At 39.7% G+C, this 19,649-nt stretch overlaps 1 long non-coding RNA gene across 7 annotated transcripts in view; it reads left to right on the top strand.

The window, feature by feature from the left end:
• LOC110199992 (uncharacterized) overlaps positions 1-19,649 on the top strand; it is a 115,416-nt gene that overhangs the window by 118 nt on the left and 95,649 nt on the right. For 6 of the 7 annotated variants that reach the window (XR_013483738.1, XR_013483736.1, XR_013483737.1 and 3 more), the window contains exon 1: positions 7-1,652. This is a non-coding gene — a long non-coding RNA (uncharacterized LOC110199992). Of the gene's footprint in view, positions 1-6; positions 1,653-19,649 lie in introns of those variants that run through there. The other variant, XR_002322136.2, reaches the window with a different exon arrangement.

The raw sequence follows: 19,649 nt of genomic DNA, 5'->3' as shown, positions 1-19,649 counted from the left end.
GTGTGTGTGTGTGGTGTGTGCCCGCGTGAGGGTCTGGGAGTGTGTGTATGGGGTGTGTGTGTGTGTGTGTGTGTGTGTGTGTGTGTGTGTGTGCCGCGTGCGCGCGCGCGAGGGTGTGGGTGTGGATGTGCGGGTGTAGGTGTGTAGGAGTCGGGGGTGTGTGAGAGTCCATTTGGACCGTGTGTATACTTTTTGAGTGTTATTTCTCTGTCTTATGTCAGTGTGGCTTTTTGTGTGGTATTTGTGTGTGTGTGTGTGTCCACTTGGGGTATCTGTATGCGTGTGTGTGTGTGTGTGTGTGTGTGTGTGAGAGAGAGATGCCTCTGTATGTTATGTGTGTGATTCGTGTATGTTGTCTGTGTGTGGTGGGGGCTGGGAATGAGTTACAAAATGGCTGAGTTGGATTAAAATTCACCTCAACCAGCTCCCTTATTTCCCAGAGGTCTAGGCAAGGAAGGGGATTTTTGCCCAGGGCCACATCCTTATCTGGTCCCAAGCAGGACTTGGACCAGGCCTCCACTTTCCTTAATCCCAGGCTAGAGTCTCATAGCTTTAGAGCTGGAAAGTGTTTGAGCTGTGAATAGGAGTCACACAGCACTGGCAGGCCTGGATGAGTAAGGATTTGCACCTGGGGAAGGAATGCCCATGATGAGATCATTGATTGATTCATTGGCATTTTGAAGGGAATTTAGAGGCCATCTAGTCCAACTCCTTCAATTAATAAATGAGGAAACTGAGGCCTTGAGTACCACTGCTGACATTAGGCCTTAAATTACTTTGGATTTACTTTGTATATATTTTGTGTTTGTGTGCATATTTTTTTTCTCCTCTTTACCCCCATCCCTAAAATGTAATCTCCTGGAGGACAGGACTTGATTTTGTTTTTGTAGTCCCAGTGCCTAGTACAGTGCTTGATACATATTAGGCACTTAATAAAATGCTTGCTGAGTGAACAAATAAAAGTGACTTGTCCCAAATCTCACAGCTAGGAACAAATAGCAGAGCCAGAATCAAATGTGAATCCCCTGACAGAGGATCTCAACCAATCAATCCACAAGCATTTATTAAGCTTCTACTATATGCCAGGCACTGTTCTAGGCATCAGGGTTATGGACACATAAGGAAAACAGTTCCTGTTCTTCATGTCCCAAAAGTCTTTGTGCAGTCTTAAAAGTTTTAATGGACTAAGATTTTTGGGACACCCTGTATTGGGAAAGTTCTCTGCACACCTTAAAGTACTATTAAAATGTTAGCTATTGTTAATGTCATTATCATGTAAAACAAAGGCATCTAGCTAGTGGAATGAATAGGGAGCTGGGCTCATAATCAGAAAGACCTGGGTTCAAATTGTGTCTCCAACACTTTTTAGCTATGTGACCCTGGGCAAGTCACATCTGTTTGTCTCAGTTTCTTCATCTGTGCAATGAAGTGATTGCACTCAATGGCCTGTTCAGTTCCTTCTGGCTCCAAACCTATGATTCTAGGGAATACAAAATAACCTTGGGGGTAACCCACAGGACTTAATATGGTCAAAAAGATATTGCCTCTTTTTTCCTCCTAGTGAGAGGTTCCTGTTATCTGTCGGATTCATACTGAAGTTCACTGGCAAACTGTGGATGAGTTGAGATGGAAAGAGTACATTCTGTTGCCTGGTAGGTAAGAAAACACCCAGAGATTCAAATTAGGTACCAAATAGTCTCCTCCTTGCCTTGGGTACTTGAGCATTCATGTGCACGCAGTGTAAGCCATTCGCTATGAATTGTCATTGCCAACTGTAAAAGATCTGGTCCTACCTCACTTAACTGTATCACTTTCTACTGTGGACAGAGCTCTAGGTTCAAAATCCTACTTTTGATGCTTTTGACCATTGATACCTTGGACAAGTCACTCCAGCTTTCTAGATCTCAGTTTCTTCATCTGTAAAAGGAGGGAGTTGGACTGAATGGCCATTGACTCCCCTTCTAGCTTTAGATTTGTGACCCTATGATTCTGAATACTAATTCTTCAAAATTGGGAAACTGCAGTGTTTTAGAAATGGCCCAGGCTCCAGTCCTTTTATGCCTCATACAGTTGTTTGGGAGAATTATGTGTCTACTAGATACATATTTTTGAAAATTAGGTGACACTGTATACTGAGAAGTACTGTAAAAATTAACATCTTCCTACTGTTATCCTTCTGGAAGTTGAAAAGCAAGGGTCTGGCTTCTGTGAGGTTTGATATGGGTGGGAGGAAGGGAGAAGGGAGAGAAGCCAAGAAATCCAGGAGTTTTAATCCATTGAGGAACTACAAAAGAATATGGACTAATTCTCCTCAATTTCCCTTGGTCTGTATAGTGAATGATAGCAGAAAAAATTTGCTGCATTTCATCAGGTTTCCACTAGTTTGCTGCATATGCAAATCTCGCCAAATTAATAAGTGTTCTCCTAAAACTAGATGCCATTAAAAAAAAAAACAAACTTCTTCAATCCTGAAGTAGTCTTGCTTCTAGCGGCTGTTTATTGTTCCCTATTTAGCATTTCTTTATATTTGAAGACAGTGAAAGGTTTCAAAGAAAAGTGCAACAAAAAGAAAAGTCCCACAAAAAGAAAAGTCCAAGAAAATGAAGGGGGAGTTCTGCATAAACAGGTTGGTAGTGTTCCATTTTGGCCCAGTAGCCAGCATCTTTCCTGACACTAAGTAGACGGTATTATGTTTGTATTTTATTAGACCTAGTTCCAGTGTTTCGATTTTGTTTTCATCTGGGCCTGTGTGATTCTAAGATTTGGTACATCCCTTTTTTTTCAGCCTTGTGGGTTTATTCCATATTAATATGGTGACACCTTCACTGAAGTTCTCCTCTGATTGTTTCTTGTAGCTTAGAAGTGACCCTGTATTCTCAAAAGCCCTGCCATCTGACCATAAGCTCTGGCAGGCCCAAACAACTGTAAAAGGGTCTTTAATCTGATAATCAGCTTAACTAGGTTCAAAGAGTTTCATGAGTAGAAAGTTGGTAAACCTAGTGATATGAATGTTTTGGGTCACAGCAACTCCAGCTAGTTGTCCTAGGAGATATCCTGGAGCTTGCCTCCTCTACGAAGTCACTGATATTAGTTTGCTTTGGGATTATTTGCCTGTTTTTTATAAAGGTGGTGTGAAAGATGTGTAGCTACATAACCTCCAGGTAGAGTGTGTGAGAGTGTGTGTGTGTGTGTGTGTGTGTGTGTGTGTGTGAGAGAGAGAGAGAGAGAGAGAGAGAGAGAGAGAGAGAGAGAGAGAGAAAGTTACTGAATTAAATACCTAAACAACCTGCTCCCAAGTGGCTTCATAGCCCCCAAGAAAATTATCTTCATCTAAACAAAAGCCATTTGTTAACTGCCTACTATGTGCAAGGCACTGTACTATCCTTTGATTTGGTGGCAGCCTTCAAATTTACTATATATTTGTCACCACTAAGTCCATAAGCACTTTCTTTGTCAACTTTCACTTCCCTATTGTCTCACTTGCAGTAGGTTTGTTGATGATATATGAAGGAACATTCCTGATCATTTATTTTTTAAATAAATTTACAAAATTTTTATTGATGTCTTTTTTTTTTGTCACCTACATTTCCTACTATTTCCCTCTTCTTTTCCCTTCCATCTCTTGTTACAAAGAATCAAAAAAGAGAAAAAAACCACTCGAGCAAAATTAACCAACATCTCCACCAAGTTCAACATGTAGTGTTCCACACCCATAATTTCCCCCCCCTTTCTGCAAAGAAGGAAGGCACATTCTCATTTCTTTCCTTTGGGGCCACGCTTGGCCCTCATAGGACTCATTGTTGTTCTCGCCACTTACATTGCTGTAGTTGTGTATTTTCCCCCAGTTTTGAAAGTAATGTGTTGAATATATGATACGCTTTTTCCTTTAAATAATGAATTTTATTGATCTTTTCTTTCTATATTGTTGATATTTCCCCCTGTATTCCTCCCCCTCCCATAGAGTCATATCCTATGACAAAAACTTTTTTTAAAAAAGAAGAGGAAAAAAATTCTGTAAAATTGGTCAACACAATGAAAAAACCTGATGTTAAATGCAGTTAGATGGACTCCCACCTCTGCAAAGAAACAAGGTTGGGGAGGGAAAGTTGTCTTTTCATATTTTTTGGGGGGCTAACTTCATCATTGTAGGGATTCAGTTTCATTTACTTTGTTGTTTGTTCTTTCCATTTACGTTGTTGTGTAGATTGTTTTCCCAGTCCAGATTATTTTACTTTGCATCAGGTCATGTTCTTCCCATGCTTCTCTGTCTTTACCACATTCATCATTTTTGACAACACAGCAATGTTCCATTTCATTCATGTCTAGTTTGTTTAGCCATTCTTCTGTTGACAAACAACTGCTTTATAACCAATTTTTTGCTACTACAAAAAAATGCTTCTATAAATATTTTGGCTTCTGTGGAATTACAAAAAAATCTTTGACCTACTTGGGGGTGTATGCCTAACAGTGGGATCTCTGGGTCAAAAGATATGGACATTTTAGTCGCTTTCTTAGTATAACTCTAAATTACTTCCCATAATGGTTGGACCAGTTCACAGCTCCACCAACAATGTATTAGTGTGCTTGTCTTTGTAGAGTTCCTTTGACATTGACTATTTAAACCTTTAGCCATCTTTGTCAGTTTACTGGGTATGAGGTAAAAACTCAGAGTTGTTTGTTTTGACATTATTAGAGATTCAGAGCAATGTTTTCATATGGTTAGCAACAGCTTGCAATTCTTTTGAGAGTGGATTGTTACTATCTTTTGACCATTTATCCATTAAAGAATGATTTCTCATCTTATTTATTTATCTATCTGTTTGGGAGGCAATCAGGGTTCAGTGACTTGCCCAGGGTCAAAAAGATATTAAGTGTCCGAGGCCACATTTGAACTCACATCCTCCTGACTTTATGGCTGGTGCTCTATCCATTGTGCCACCTACTTGCCTCATCTTATATATTTATGTTAGTTCCCTATGTATCTTGAATACCAAGCTCTTATCAGAAATATTTCATGCAAAAATTGTTTTCCCTTTTTTGTAGCTTCTCTTCTCCTAGTTTGTCAATTTTGTTTGTATAAAACCTTTTTAATTTCCTGTAATCAAAATTATCTGCTTTGCCTTTTGTGATGCCTCTATACCTTGTGTAGATAAGAATTCTTCCACTAGTCCGAGCTGTGAAAGAACCCTGATCTTTTTTTCTGCTAACATAGTCTTATGGAATTCTGATCATTTCAAGAATTTGTGCTAGGGTATTTAGGAAAGGACTTTCTCTACCACTTATTGAGGCTTTCATGAGAAGCTATTACAGCAGATTTGATACCAGGCCATAATATTCTCCAACTTCTTTTTAAATATTTGATTTTTAACAATTCCAGGCACAAGCAATGTGAAAATTACATCTTTAATCTTACAATGAGAGTGAAAATCCTGGAGAAATACCTATTCTGGAAGCCCTATCATAGTGGTGGTAAAGGATTGTGTTTTCCCATTGGAAATGTTAGAATTTGGAGTAGAGTGCCTGATTAAGGATTGTTCATCAAATAAATCACATATATACCCAATGCTCTGATAAAATCAAAGATTTAGCAGTCATAAAACTCTGTAATCATTTGAAATAGTGAAATTATGCTCCATTTCCTATAAAATATACAGAAACATATAATACACATGGCTTACAGATGGATCCCAGTGTCTGTAAAGCTCCCTGTGTTACATAGAAATAGAACTCTGCTGCTTCATCAGTTTGAATTAAAAATGATTTTGCTGTTATAATAAGCATTAATTATTGCCTTAATAATTTTGTTGCTGCTTTAGAATTAAGAAAGGCTTTGGAGAAATGATTTTAGGTGGCCTAGGTCTTTAAAACTCTGCCCATGATCATTTTTAAGTTCCTTACAACAAACAGAGGCATTCGTAATCATTCCACTAGCCATAGATACCTCCAAATAAGGTAGTGAGCCCTCAAAAATATATTTATGCATGTATGTGTATATATGTATATATATATAATATATATATCTCGTTGATGGTGATGATGTTACTCACTGAAAAGCACTTTCATTATAAGGATTTTCCCAACTTTTATTTCCCTTCCCATTCTTCCCACTTTAGTTTATTAAAAGCTACAGATGCTTATGGTTTCGTCCACCTTGATTGCTGTGTAGCATCTGTCACTTTAAGTAGTTCCCTTTTCTTGCGTTCGCTTCCATGGCATTGAAATTTTCTAAAAATAGATTTTTATTCATATCTTCATTTTTTACATCACCTAGATTTCCCCTTACATCTCGTTTCTTTCCCTCTCCCTAAGAGCCATTCTTTATAACAAAGAATTTTTTTAAAGAAAGGGGAAAAAAAGGAAACAGAGAGAAACAAAAATTCAGTTGAACCAATTAACACATCAGAAAAAGTCTGATGTTCTGTGCCATGCTCTACACCTGTGGAGCCTGACCTCTGGGGGTGAGGGTTCTCATATCTCTTCTTTGGGGCCAAGTTTGTTCTTTAGAGTTCTGGAGACATTTGGTTTCCCCTGTGTTATGATGGTTGTTCTTTCCCTTTTCATTGTTGCAGAGTCATATTCTGTGTTGTTCTCCTGGCTCTGCTTAATTCACTTAGCATCCAATCATCTAAGAATTCCATTTTTCTCTCTAGTCACCATGCTCATTATTTCGAACAGCACAGTAATATTCCAATTCATCTGTGGACCACAATTTGTTAACCATTCTCCAATTGATGAGCATCTACTTTTTTCCAGTTCTTTGCTACCACAAAAAGTGTTGCGATAAATATCTTGGGGTGTGTGTGTGGGAAACTTCCTTTTTATCAATTATCTATATGCTTAGTAGACAGTGCTTGAATTCTGTTCTCCTACCTGTTTGTCTCCAGTTGCCACCCCCTTTCCTTTCCTTAATGTATCCTTGGCCTTTTTTTCCCCCTCTTCAAGTACCCTCTTGATGCTTTCATCTTTTTTGATGGATTCAATTGTAATTTCTATGTAAATGGCTTCTACATCTGTCTTGGCACCAGGTGTCCCTAAGAACTTTTGTTCTATATTTCTGCCTGAGTGTATGTCTGGTACTTGGGGTGCAACATGTCCATAACAGGATTAACCATGTTTCCCACAAAAATCTATTCCCCCCCCCAAGGTCTTTATTTCCCTTGATGATGTCACTGTCCTCAGCCTCATACGCTTACATCTTTGACTGTCTCCCATTCTTTAACAATTGTGCTGCCCCAACACCATCCAGTTCTAGAAATAAAGGATTTCAGAGCTATAAAGGACCTTAGAATTGAGGCCCAGAGAGGGGAAATCACTTACTTGCAACTTGGCTGTGCAGTGGATAGAGCGCAGGCCTGGAATTAGGAACACCTGAGTTCAAATTCTACCTCAGATACTTACTAGCTGTGTGACCCCTGGGCAAGTCACTTAACCCTTGTTTGCCTCAATTTCATCATCTGTCCAGAGGGGATCGTAATAAGCGCGTATCTCCCAAGTTTGTCATGAGGACCAAATGAGATAATACTTGTAAAGCTCTTAGCATACTGTCTAGCACATAATAGCTGCTATGTCAATGTTAGCTATTATTATTATCACTATCATTATTCCTTGCCCAAGGGGATCATTCCAGTTAGTGGCAGAGCCAGAGTTAGAACCCTGGTCTCCTGACTCTCAGTTCCATGATTTTCCCAAAAGGCTTATTGAGGTTATTTCTTATTGAGATACATTTCTCAGAGTACGTTGTCTGGACTGTTCTTTTGCTCTTTTATCACATTCTGCCTTGTCCACACATCTTTATCTCTGCCCTCCAATTAGGTTGTGAGTTCCTTTCTATTCCTATCACCAAGCACAGTTCATAGCAGCCACTTGGAAAATATTTGTTGAACTGAATTTTTTCCCACCTATGTTCACAGATTTCCCCCTGCCACACACATCAAGCCTTTCCTGATCCCCCTCTCCCACTACTGCTGGCCTTCCTCTCTTTACAACCTTATATTTATTTTGTATTTCTTCCATATGCACATGTTGTCTCCCTGATGACATTTAAGCTCCTTGAAAGCAGGAATTGTTTAATTTTTGTCTTTAGTTCCCTAGTGCTTGGCCCAATTCCTGGTGTACAGTAGACCCTTAAAAATGTTGTTGTTTGATTACTTGAAGTATGGACACAGGCAGGAATTTTATTTTATATTTGTATTGTAATTTGCAATATATTTCTGTATATCTCTATATCTCTCCATATAAAACCTCCTACGTGTTTCAGTCCGTTCTAGGTCTCTCCATTCCCAATAAATGGTCTCTAGTATAGTCATTCTTTGGCACTTTAGTGTTTGACTTCAGGAGACTAAACGCGACTTCTATACTCTTAACTAGTCAGTTTAATCTGCAAGGTTTCATTAGTTTCTCAAAGTGGCATTGTATTTGAGGACATTGCCTTTATCACTCAGATTATACTAATGATAATAAAGCAATAGTATCTTTTTGTTTTTGCCTTTTTTTTTGGTGAGGCAGTTGGAGTTAAGTGACTTGCCTCAAGGTCACACAGCTAGTAAGTGTCAAGTGTCTGAGGTCAGATTTGAACTCAGGTCCTCCTGATTCCAGAGCTGGAGCTCTATCCACTGCGCCACCTACCTGCCCCAACAATAAAACAATAATGGAAGATGACCATTGTTCTGTTGTGATACCATGGGAGTTAGCTGTTTCTTGGATGTCATAGGATCATAGGATTTCAGGCTGAAAAAGGGACTTGGAATTCATTAGGTCTAATGCCTTCACTTTACCTGTGAGGGAACTGAGGTGCAGAATCTACAAGTTGAAAGGAACATCTGAAGCCATTTAATTCAACCCATATCTCAACCCAGATTTGCTCTGTGACTTCCTTGACAAGTGGTCATCCAGCCTTTGAAGATCTCTAGTGAAGGGGAACCTGTGAATTGGATCCTAGCTATAGAGTTGGAAAGGACCTGAGAAGCCATCTAATTCAACCCTCTTATTTTGCAGGTAGGGAAACTGAGGACTATCGAGTTTACATGACCTGCCCAAGGTCACATGGGTACTAAGCATCAGAGACAAGATTTCAACCCAAATACTCTGACTCCCCTATACCACACTGCCTCTGGTTCACTCTCTCTGTTTTTACAAATATCCTATTTATTACTTTACACTTTGGGTTAAATCTCCTAGGAAGTTTTTTCCTTGTAGTGATCCTAAATCTGCCTTTCTATAGTTTCTATACTCTAGGTCACATAGGTAGTAACTGGAAAAAATCTGAGTCCTCAGACTTCAGATCAAAATAAATCCAAAGGATAGGGAATTCATTTGTTTGGGAACTTTTAAAAAAACCCCTGTGAAATTAGCCTGTAGCATTCCAATTGTTTCTTGCACTTAACTGAGATTGATTGGCCAGTTCTTGGCTAAAACTCTAGTTATCTGCTAGTTGTCAGTTCCCAATCAGCTATCCTCCCCCTCTGAACCTTCCCTCACAATTGTACCTTCCTTTCTTACCCCCTTCTCTAGTTCTTCTGGGAGACCCTTTCTTTTCTTTTCTTTTTTTTTTTTTGGCTAGGCAATGGGGTTAAGTGACTTGCTCAGGGTCACACAGCTAGTAAGTGTTATGTGTCTGAGGCTGGATTTAAACTCAGGTCCTCCTGACTCCAGGGACGGTGCTCTATCCATTGCGCCACCTACCTACCCCTGGGAGATCCTTTCTTGACCGTCTGTTCTTATCCAAGAAGATTTCATGGACTTGTTCCTCCTCTTGGCAAGCTTTTGAAATTCCCCGAGTGCTTTGGGGCAGCTTTGTCCCAAAGCCCCTGCTACTGTTCTGACCCACAGGAGGAAATAAGTGTTGTCTCATGGCTTCAGAGAGCTTGGTTTGTGCCCATCACTTGGGGCTAGCTGGGACAAGTCACACCGAGCCTTGGTAAAGAAGAGCGTCCATGAAGGAACAGCAACTTCTCTTCCTCATTCTCCTTTAGGGTTTGCAGAATACCTCCAAGTGTCAGCTGAGCCTCATTTTTTCATCCTTTCAGGCATGTCCCTCTGACACAATGTAAAATGACAGATTTTTCTTTTCTTTGCATGATTCTGCTTTCTTTGAAAGTGTTTTTTTCTTCTTCTGTTTTTAAAGAGTCTCGCTTCAGGAGAAAGTCAAAAGAATAAACCATATATGACAGTCTGAAATTTCTAATCAGTCTTTGACTAATCCACTTTTCTAACCCTTTCCATTTTATTCTTTCTCCTCCTCTTCTTTTCTTTTTTCTTCTTCCTCCTCCTCCTCCTCCTCCTCCTCTTCCCTATCCCTTTCTGTCCTTAACTTTCCCTTCCTTCTCTCCAATGGAGGCCTGGATTCTAATGTTTCTAAAATTTCTATGAAAAATTTCTCTTAAAATGCAACATTTCTACTCAACATTCTTTTCTTCTCCACTAAATGCTGAAAACTTAAAGACACTTTTTATTATGGAACTTTTGTTTATGAGGTTTGAAATATTTGTTTACAAGTGAGATTTGAGGTCTGTGCTTAAATAAAATGCATGTTTTTCAAAGAATACAATCCTATTCCCCTCTTTATCGTGAAAAAGCATCCTTCATAGTCAAAGACTAGGTATTATGAATATAATTTTAAATACCTTCTAGCTAGAGTAAAGATTTATTTATAAATTACAGTGTTTGTGAACCCTGTGACATTACATGAGCTTTGCACATCTCAACAAAAGTTTGTAGGTTTTCATTTTGACTTTTTGTTTTCTAAAATTTGATTGCTGTATTTCTGTTTTTCACCCTTTATAATAAAAGTTATAGTAAGTAATTCAGTAATATGAAATGTTTACTTGTTATGTTTGTGAATGCAATTCAATATTATGCAATAAATTTGCTGTTTTAATTTTCAAGCCTAACAGCAGAGTAAATTTGCATAGGTACTGTAATGAGTGGTCTCTACAATTACTGTGGAGAGGCCTAGGACTGAGTTTAACAGCTTTCAAAGGAAATTATTTTTGTACTTAGAAATGCTGGTGCCTGAAATTGGATGGAATATGAACTTGGTGTGGCTCTGAAAAATCACCTCTCTTGGGGTAAAGACAAGATGATGCATCTTGCTTATTCTCTCTAGAAAGAGCATTTGATTTGGAATCGGTAGACCTGGGTTCAAATCCAGATTCTGCCACTTACTAGTTGATCTTGCCAAGTCCTTTAATTCGTGACTGTGGACCTCAGTTTGCTCATCTGCAAGAGGAGGGCCTTTCCAACTGTTAAGTTTTGTGATGTAGGGTGCTCCAAATGAGAGGCAGCATAGTGTGAAGGACTTGAGGACAGGGAGCCTTGGGTTCAAATCCTGCCCCAGGCACTTATTATGTCTGTGACCCTGTGACAGGCAAGTCATTTAACCTGTTTTCCTCATCTGTAAAATCAGAGGGTTAGACTCAGTGGCTGCCAAGATCCCTTCCAGCTCTGAACCTATGGAATCTGAAAATGGTTACCTGTAAAGTGCTCCCGAAAAGAGGACTCCTTTGTCCTTAAGAGACAATGATAAGCACTGGAATGGAGTGCATGTGCTGGCCTATTTCTCATAGTTCTGGCTGTTGACTAAATGAATGTCCTTTTCTTTTCTTTAAAAATGGTACAACATGGGGCAGCTAGGTGGTGCAGTGGATAAAGCATTGGCCCTGAAGTCAGGAGGACCTGAGTTCAAATCCAGCCTCAGACCAAACACTTAACACTTACTTAGCTGTGTGACCCTGGGCAAGTCACTTAACCTTAATTGCCTAAAAAAAAAATGGTAAAACATGATTCGATAATAGCTTCGGAGTTAGGAGGCTAAGAGTATATGATGATAGTGGTGTAGATGATTGCGTCTGTTCAGGATTTACCTGTGCACACATTATTCTCCTGCAATGGTGGCCAGTGACTTAGGATTCTTAATCACTTTTGCATTTGGTGAAGAAAACAATTGAAAAACATTAATGTTTCTATATTTTTTCCTGATGTCCATACCTCTACTGACTTCCAGAGGTTTATAGTTTCATCCAAATTCTCTACTCTGCAGACCCTATGATTCAGAGTAACCAGAGCATGTACTGAAGATTTCTATAGGATGTGTAACTGTTAAAGACAAAATTCTTCATTATATGGATGTAGAAATTGACCTTCCATAATGTAAAAGAGGTGAGAGGCTGCTGATTCTTATCCAACTAAGGCAGTATGAAGTATTTATAAAAGATTTTATAGAACAGTATAATTCACATTAGAAAGCTTGACATGGGATCATGGGGTTTAGAGCAGGAAGAAAAATAATATTAGCTGATATTTCTCAATAACTGAATCCATCAATAAGCATTTTATTAAGCATCTATTATATGTGCTGGAGTTTGGGGACAAAAGGCAAGAATGAAACAATCCCTGCCCTGAAAGAGCTTACAGTCTGGCTGGGAGAGACAGTGTGTATATATATGTAGATATATACAAAATATATTAAAAACATGCAAGGTAAGATATCTATCTATCTATCTGTCTATCTATCTATCTTAGTATATATGTACACACACATACATACAGATACATATATGTATAAACTATATATCACCTTGGATATGATATATTCAATACATATACATATATATATGTATTTGTGTACATATACAGATCACTTTGCATGTTTCAAATTTATTTTGTACATGTATATATCTCACCTATGTTATATATGTATATATGCATACATATACACATATATATCATTCTAAGGTTTTGTAAAGTGCATTATATGCATTACCTTATTTGAACTTCAGAACAACTCTAAGGTAGATGCTGTCATTATCCCCAATTTACAGATCATAATGAAATAGTCAGAGAGGGGTAAGTGACATGCCTTGCCCAGGCTCACCTAGCTTGGAAGGGTTAGAATTCTGGTCTGGACTTTAAGGAACCTTCGAGTTCATTTAGGCTGTTGATTTTGTTTACAGCATAATATAGATCCTCAGGTATTCTACTTAGGAGAATTAGGGAAGAAATTTTAAAAGAGGCTACTAGGCAAAAGCAATTAGTTGCTTGCTTTCAAACCAAGTGTCTGTCCCCAGATACTTGCTTGATAATTGCCATATGGCACACACTGGAAAGAAACACTCAAGTGACCTTCATCCTTTCTATTCAAGTGCTATGAAATGAAGAAATTTAGAGCCCCTTCCCTATGATTTCTTCCAGTCCCAATCCTGGCACTCTTCTGTAAGATGAGGCTAATAATGCCCACGTCTCCTGGCTCATAAGGCTCGTATTAGGTGAGCACTTTGACCTTTAAAGCTTGATAGAAATGAGGTGTGGCAGTAGCAGTAGTCCCTTGCCCCTTTTGAAGAGTCTTTGAGAAGGGCATTTAACACTATAAGAGTAAACTATTTGCCTTCAGGATACAAACTTCATTGACAAGTATGGTTTCTCCCCTCCATCCTCTAACATTCACCTTTATCAGCGTGGCATAGGGGAAAGAACAGTCAGTCAACTGGAATTTATTAAGCTCCTACTCTGTGCCAGGCAATATGCTAAGTCCTGGGGACACAAAGAAAATAAAGAAACCCTGGGTTTGGAGCCAGAAGACTTGGGTTCAGATTCTTGGCTCTGACATTTATTAACTGTGTTTAACCATGGTCAAGTCACTTTACCTCTCTGAGCCTCAGTTTTTCTCATCTGTCAAATGGGTATAATAACACTTTCGCTACCTACTTCATGGGGTTGTGGTGAGGAAAGTGCATCCTAAACCTTAATTTACCATAAACATATGAGATATTATTATGAGTTTCAGATTAGGACATATATATGCTAAGATGAAAGAATTCCTTAGCAAGTTGTAGAGAGTTTATTAAGCACTTTTATGTACAAGGTTCTGGATATACAAAGACAAAAAGGAAGCAAGGTGACTGTCCCAAAGGAACTTAGGTTCTACGAAGGAATGCAGGAAGCACACACAGATAAAGAAATATCTGATCATTTGTGGATTTAAGAGAATGAGGCATTGTGGTACAGTGGAAAGTGCTATGTTGAGTCACAGGACCTGGGTTGGAATCTTGACCATGCTGTTTGCTACCTGGGTTATTCTTGTGCAAGTTATTTCACCTCTCGGTCTCAGTTTCTTTATTTATCAAAATAGGGTTAGAAAACATGACCTCAAAAATCCCTTCTAGTCCTAAATCTATGACACTGCTAACACTTGGGGGTAGAGTAAAGAAGAACTTCTCATAGAGCTGAACCTTGGAGGAAGCCAAGGATTCTAAGAGGCAGAGATGAGATGTGAATGCATTCAAAGCATGGGGTGAGATCTGTGTGAGATCACAGAGATGGGGAGATGGAGTGTTGAGTTCTCAGAGCAGCTGCTAGGCCAGTTTGGTTGGAGTGTAGCGTATGTAGGGAAAGAATGGGTAATAAGAATGGAAAGAGACGTGGCAGCTGGATATGCTAAGGAAGAATTTAAATGCCAGGCTGAGGTTAAATGTTTTACCCTGCAGGCTGAGTGATGTGGTCAGATCTGAGCTTCAGCAACTCTGGGGAGGATGAATCCATCTTCCCCAGAGGAGAGAGACTAAAAGCAGAGAAAACAATTAGGAGGTTATTGCAATAGTATAGATGAGAGATGATAAGGGCCAGAATTAGGATATTACTTGTGTTGAGTGGGGAGGAAGGGATGAGTGGGAGAGATGTTGTAGAGGTAGAATGGATAAAGCCTGGCAATTGATTGGATATGGGAGGGGGGTGTAGATTGAAGGCATAGTGAAGAGTCCAGGAAGATTCTGAGGTTGTGAATCTGAAACCTGAGTGGCTGAGAGCATGGTAGAGCCCTTAATAGGAAGAAGAAATTTTGGAGCAAAGGGATGGGGGTGGGGGGGGGGTGGTATCCAGTACATAGGAAGAGAGTGGTAAGCTCCCCAAGCGGAGAAGAAGGAATGGGTTCAAGGGTCCAAGTAGAGAAGCGGGCCTTGGCAAGGAGAAGGACCACCTCTTTGTGATTAATTTAACCAATTAATGTTGATTAACTTTTACAAAGAGATATTCACTACAAAGAAACAACAAGAACAGAAGTACATCTCTGGGCACACTCTCCTCTATGTCATTGGTTTGTGTTGAGAGTGGGGTCTCTACACAGCATTAATCTCACTAAGTTCAAAATTTGGCATAGCTGATGGATGAATGGCCATAGCTCTCTCTTGGCCACCTTTCATCTGTCCTGAGTCAAACCGGTCACTCAAGAATTCACTCCTCGCCATCTTGGCTGGCTGCATAATCTGGCATAGAATGGCTCCCAGATCTCTGGTGGCTTGCCATTCCCAACTTTCACGGCTCACAAGGCTGCAGCTGTCTCTAATGCTCCTTTACTTAAAAACAAATGAAGAAAGGCAAAGAATAGAGGTCTATATCCATGGGTCTCATGTTGCCCGAGTGGGGAGAGGCTGAGGCCTCTCCCTATCCACAGGCTTACAACATATCTCCCTCACTCGAATGCAGTCAGGCCAGAAAGAGAGAACAGGCTTGTTTTGGCCACTTAGCAGCTTACTTATTGGAGCCCTTATTGGCCAGGTCCCCTTTCAGTTACAAAGGAGACTAGGCTCTTAACTGGTATTTCTGCCCTTATTCTCTTCTTCTTCCAGTTCACCCTACACACCAATTCCCAATTAATTTTCTCAAAACACAATTTTGCATATGATTATCTTCTGCTTAGAAACTTTCTAGAGCTCTTTGTTGCCTACAGCTCCAATACCTTAGTCTGGCATTCAGGGTCCTCCATAATTTGACCTCTCTACTTCCCTCTCTAGTCTTCTTGATCACTATTTCCCTGTGCTTCCTTCTAATTTCTGTTTTCTGAGCCTTTGGTCACCCCAGTCCCTCTACCTTAAATGCTCATCTCCTTCCTTTGCACTTATCAAAGTGCACTCTTCTTTCTAGGATACCTTCCTTCTGGTCTTTCTTGACCACTCAACCTTTCAGAGATATTCCTTCATTTTATGTGTATGTTCTGCTCCCCCTCCTCCTCAGCTGTATAGTATTCCCAGCTGTATTGCCCTCAAGGGCAGGTACTCTGTCATCCTGGTATTGCCTAGCACAGTATCTTTCAGAAGTAGAATCTCCAAGAAATGTTTGTTGATTAATTCATTCCTTCATCAAATATTTAGTGAATGTTTACTATGTGCCAGGACTCACTCTAGATGCTGTTGAATACAGAAAGAGAAAGCATACATAGTCTGTCTTCACAGACCTTGCAACCTGCTAGTTGATTATAATGAAAAACAACTCAGAAGTACATATGTTACTGATAATGGGTCAGTATAATAATCTTTGTATAGGGATAGCATGTAAAAATTATTTTGTGGTACAAATCCACTCTGAAAATCCAGTTAGGTCCTATTTTCACTAGTGACAATTTCACAATATTGATGCAGTATAGTTAAAGTTCAGTACAGTTAACACTCTCTGTGATATTAGGACAGGAGGGCTGTTACAGGGTCATTGCATTAAGATTACAGTTTTGCACTGTGGTTAGAAAGGATTTTAAGTGTAATCTGTGGAATACAATCTTCAGTCTAGAAAAGGTAAGCCAGGTCCACTGAGGTATTCACCACATTACCTTGGAGACTTCATGCACCTGGTACAACTTAGGGCACAAGTTCCAGAGTTCCTCACAGGGGCCCCTAAGTTTCTTAGTAACTCAAAGGACTGTATGTTATAGTTTGATGTATTAGCCCAGATTTGGGTCTGCTTTTTCAGAGCCCATAGCTAAGTAGCCAGGAAGGGCCTTAATTAAAGAGGTTTATGTCTGATCACTTTGGAGGCCAAGGGGCCTGCTGCCAGATGTTCAAGACAGTAAGTAGTGTATTTCAAACCAATGTGCCACCCCTTTCCTTACAGTTTAGCTACTTGTAAGACATTCTGCTGGGGAAAAGAATCAGAACTGCTGAGTAAAACACGAAGTTTGGAGTAATTTGTGGATTTCTATTATATGTATTAATACTGTCTCTTGATTTCCCTGTCAGTACAGGTGCTCAAGACTTGGCTTGCTCTTATTTTTAAAATTTCTGTTGGTAAGCTTCTTGCGGTTGTGAAAAAAATTTAAGGTTATTTTAGTTGGTTTGGAATAGAGTCATGTTCAGTGGTGTAACTTCCATATATATTTGGTTTGATGGCAAAATAATCCAGTTCCTTTAAAAAGTCAGGTAACCAAATCATGCTGAGTCACTGAGCCATTCACCAGAGACAGCAAGGAAAGAAATTAGAAACAGCTGGAGCAGACAGACATTGAACTCTCTCTCTGCTTCCTCCCCTCCCCTCCCCCTCTCATTTCTGGCTGTGGATTTGGAGTTGGAAAGCCTAATGCTCTGCCTCACCTTTGCTGTTTACTGTGTGACCTCGGGCCAGTCATTTTCCTGTCTCAAGATCTCAGTTACCTCCCCTGTAAAATGACATCCCTTTCCAGTTCTAAAATCCTGTGATTCTAGTTTGAGAATCATAAGATTATATTTAGATTTTGAGTTGGAAGAGGACCTCAGAGGGCTATCTAGTGCTACTCTTTCATTTTACAGAAGAAGAAACTGGGGGTTCAGAGAGATAATGTGAATTTCCCAATGTTACATAGGTAGAAAGTGATAGAGCTGGGAACTGAGCCCAGGTCTTCTGACTCTAAGTCCCACTGTTCTTTCCCCTGCATCAAGATCAGAGGAATTTCAGAGGTATTTACTATATTTGAGCATTAGCAAAATGATAATCTCCTAATAAGACAGCAAGATATGGACCAGAAGGTGGGTCAAACTGGTGGACTGAATGACCCAATAGCAAGAGTTTTGATTACTAGATTAATTTCAAGTTAGAGGAAAGTCTATGTTAGAGTACTTCAGAATTCTGATCAACTTTTTTTTTTTTAATCAGTGACTTGGATAAAGGTGTATAGGTACAGGAAACTGACAACGAGAACTAAAAAGTCGTATCCAAATCCAACAATCTCTCTGTAGGTAACGACAGTGAACAACAACTGAACTAACTGAAATTTAATAGGGATAAAAAGGAAAGCCCTACACTTGATTGCAAAACATCAGTTGTACATAGTATAATCACAGGTGTACTGGAGCCAGCTTGAAAAGGAGAACTGATTGTTCAGTTTTCAATATGAGCACACATACACCTTGCAAATCAGCAAATGCTACAAATCAGAGCTTGACTCATTTGTTGATTGTCTACACTTAAGAAAGCAATAGAAAAAAATGTTGATAGTATGGATACAGCTTAAAAGTGTGAACTACATGTCCTGCTCTCCCAGCTGTTGTTAAACATTTACCAGCACACCCCTGAGTGGGATCAGAAAGCGATCTTTGTGAAAACCCTTTGTAGTTCTTAGGATTTTGAGGGCCATCTGGGTCCAAGTGGCTCATTGTATAAATGAATTAGCTGAGCCATCTTAATTTCTAGTGAGTGGCCTGGTAGCACTGGTGTGGGTGGTTGTGGGACTTGGGTTGTTTTTAAGCAGTAGGACTTATTATGTATCGGCCTAAGAAGAGAAGACCAAAATAGTGGAAAGGCCTTAAGAAAAAACAACTTTTTAAAAAAAAATTAGACTTGTCGTATTATTATTATAGGGAACCCCAAATGATGAAACTAAACCAGTGTAAAGCTGTGCATGCTTTGCCATTTATAATGTTAAGTTACCCAGGGAACCAAGACTTAAAGTGATTCATTCAGTGTCACAGGACCAGTGTTTGTCAGAGGCAGGACTTTGACCAAGGGCCTCCTGCCTCATTGGGCAGTTAGGTGGCGCTACAGTGGATAGAGTGTAAGCCTGGAGTCAGGAAGACTCATCATCATGAGTTCAAATCCAGCCTCAGACACTTACAAGCTGCATTACCCTGGATAAGTCCCTTACCCCGTTTACCTCAGTTTCCTCATCTGTAAAATGAGCTGGAGAAGGAAATGCAAACTGCTCCAGTATCTCTGCCGAGAAAACTCCAAATAGGGTCAGGAAGAGTCAGATGTGACTAAAACGACTGAACGACAATTCCTCCTCAGCATCTGCCTCACTATCACTGCATCTCTGGAGAGACTCTTTAGAAGTAGGATTATACTTCAGGTATCTGTGGGTTTTGTTGGTGTGGCTCTTTCTTCCACTAAGTAAGATCGCAACCCCTTTACTCCTAAAGCTCAGAAGATGGTTTGGGGGAATTGTTGTAGTCACTGAAATGATCCTGCTTCAACATGGCGATGAGCCTTTCTGAGTCTAGTTAGTTCTTTCGAAAACTAGAACTGAGTTTAGTTAGTTCTTCAGAAGACAGGCATAGAATGCATCCCTGGACCCATCCTTGAAGCTTTCCTAGCTTGGTGTAGGGCCTTTGGAGTCTGTGCTCAGTTGTTATAGCCTTTAAGAAACTGTCGTTGCCACATGCCCCACTGAGGCATTGGAGTAGGGCTTTGCTTGAGGAGTCATCTGAACTTACTCCAGTATATTAATATGGGAATTTCATTACTGGTAAGAAATAATACTTTGTGCTTGGAAGTGTTTTTTCGTTTTTGACTCATTTGCTATTTGTGGCTTGTTATATTATTACTTATGTTTTGTTGCTCTAAATCAAAGGTTCTTAGCTTTTGTTGTGTCCTGGACCCCTTTGACAGTCTGGTGAAGCTGAGGGAACCTTTGTCAGAAT

The sequence above is a fragment of the Phascolarctos cinereus genome, unplaced genomic scaffold (genome assembly GCF_003287225.1).
Source record: "Phascolarctos cinereus isolate Bilbo 61053 unplaced genomic scaffold, phaCin_HiC Scaffold_8;HRSCAF=390, whole genome shotgun sequence".
Classification (NCBI taxonomy): domain Eukaryota; kingdom Metazoa; phylum Chordata; class Mammalia; order Diprotodontia; family Phascolarctidae; genus Phascolarctos; species Phascolarctos cinereus.
Note: the sequence above shows the minus strand (reverse complement) of the source record. Positions and strands in the feature narration are given on the sequence as shown.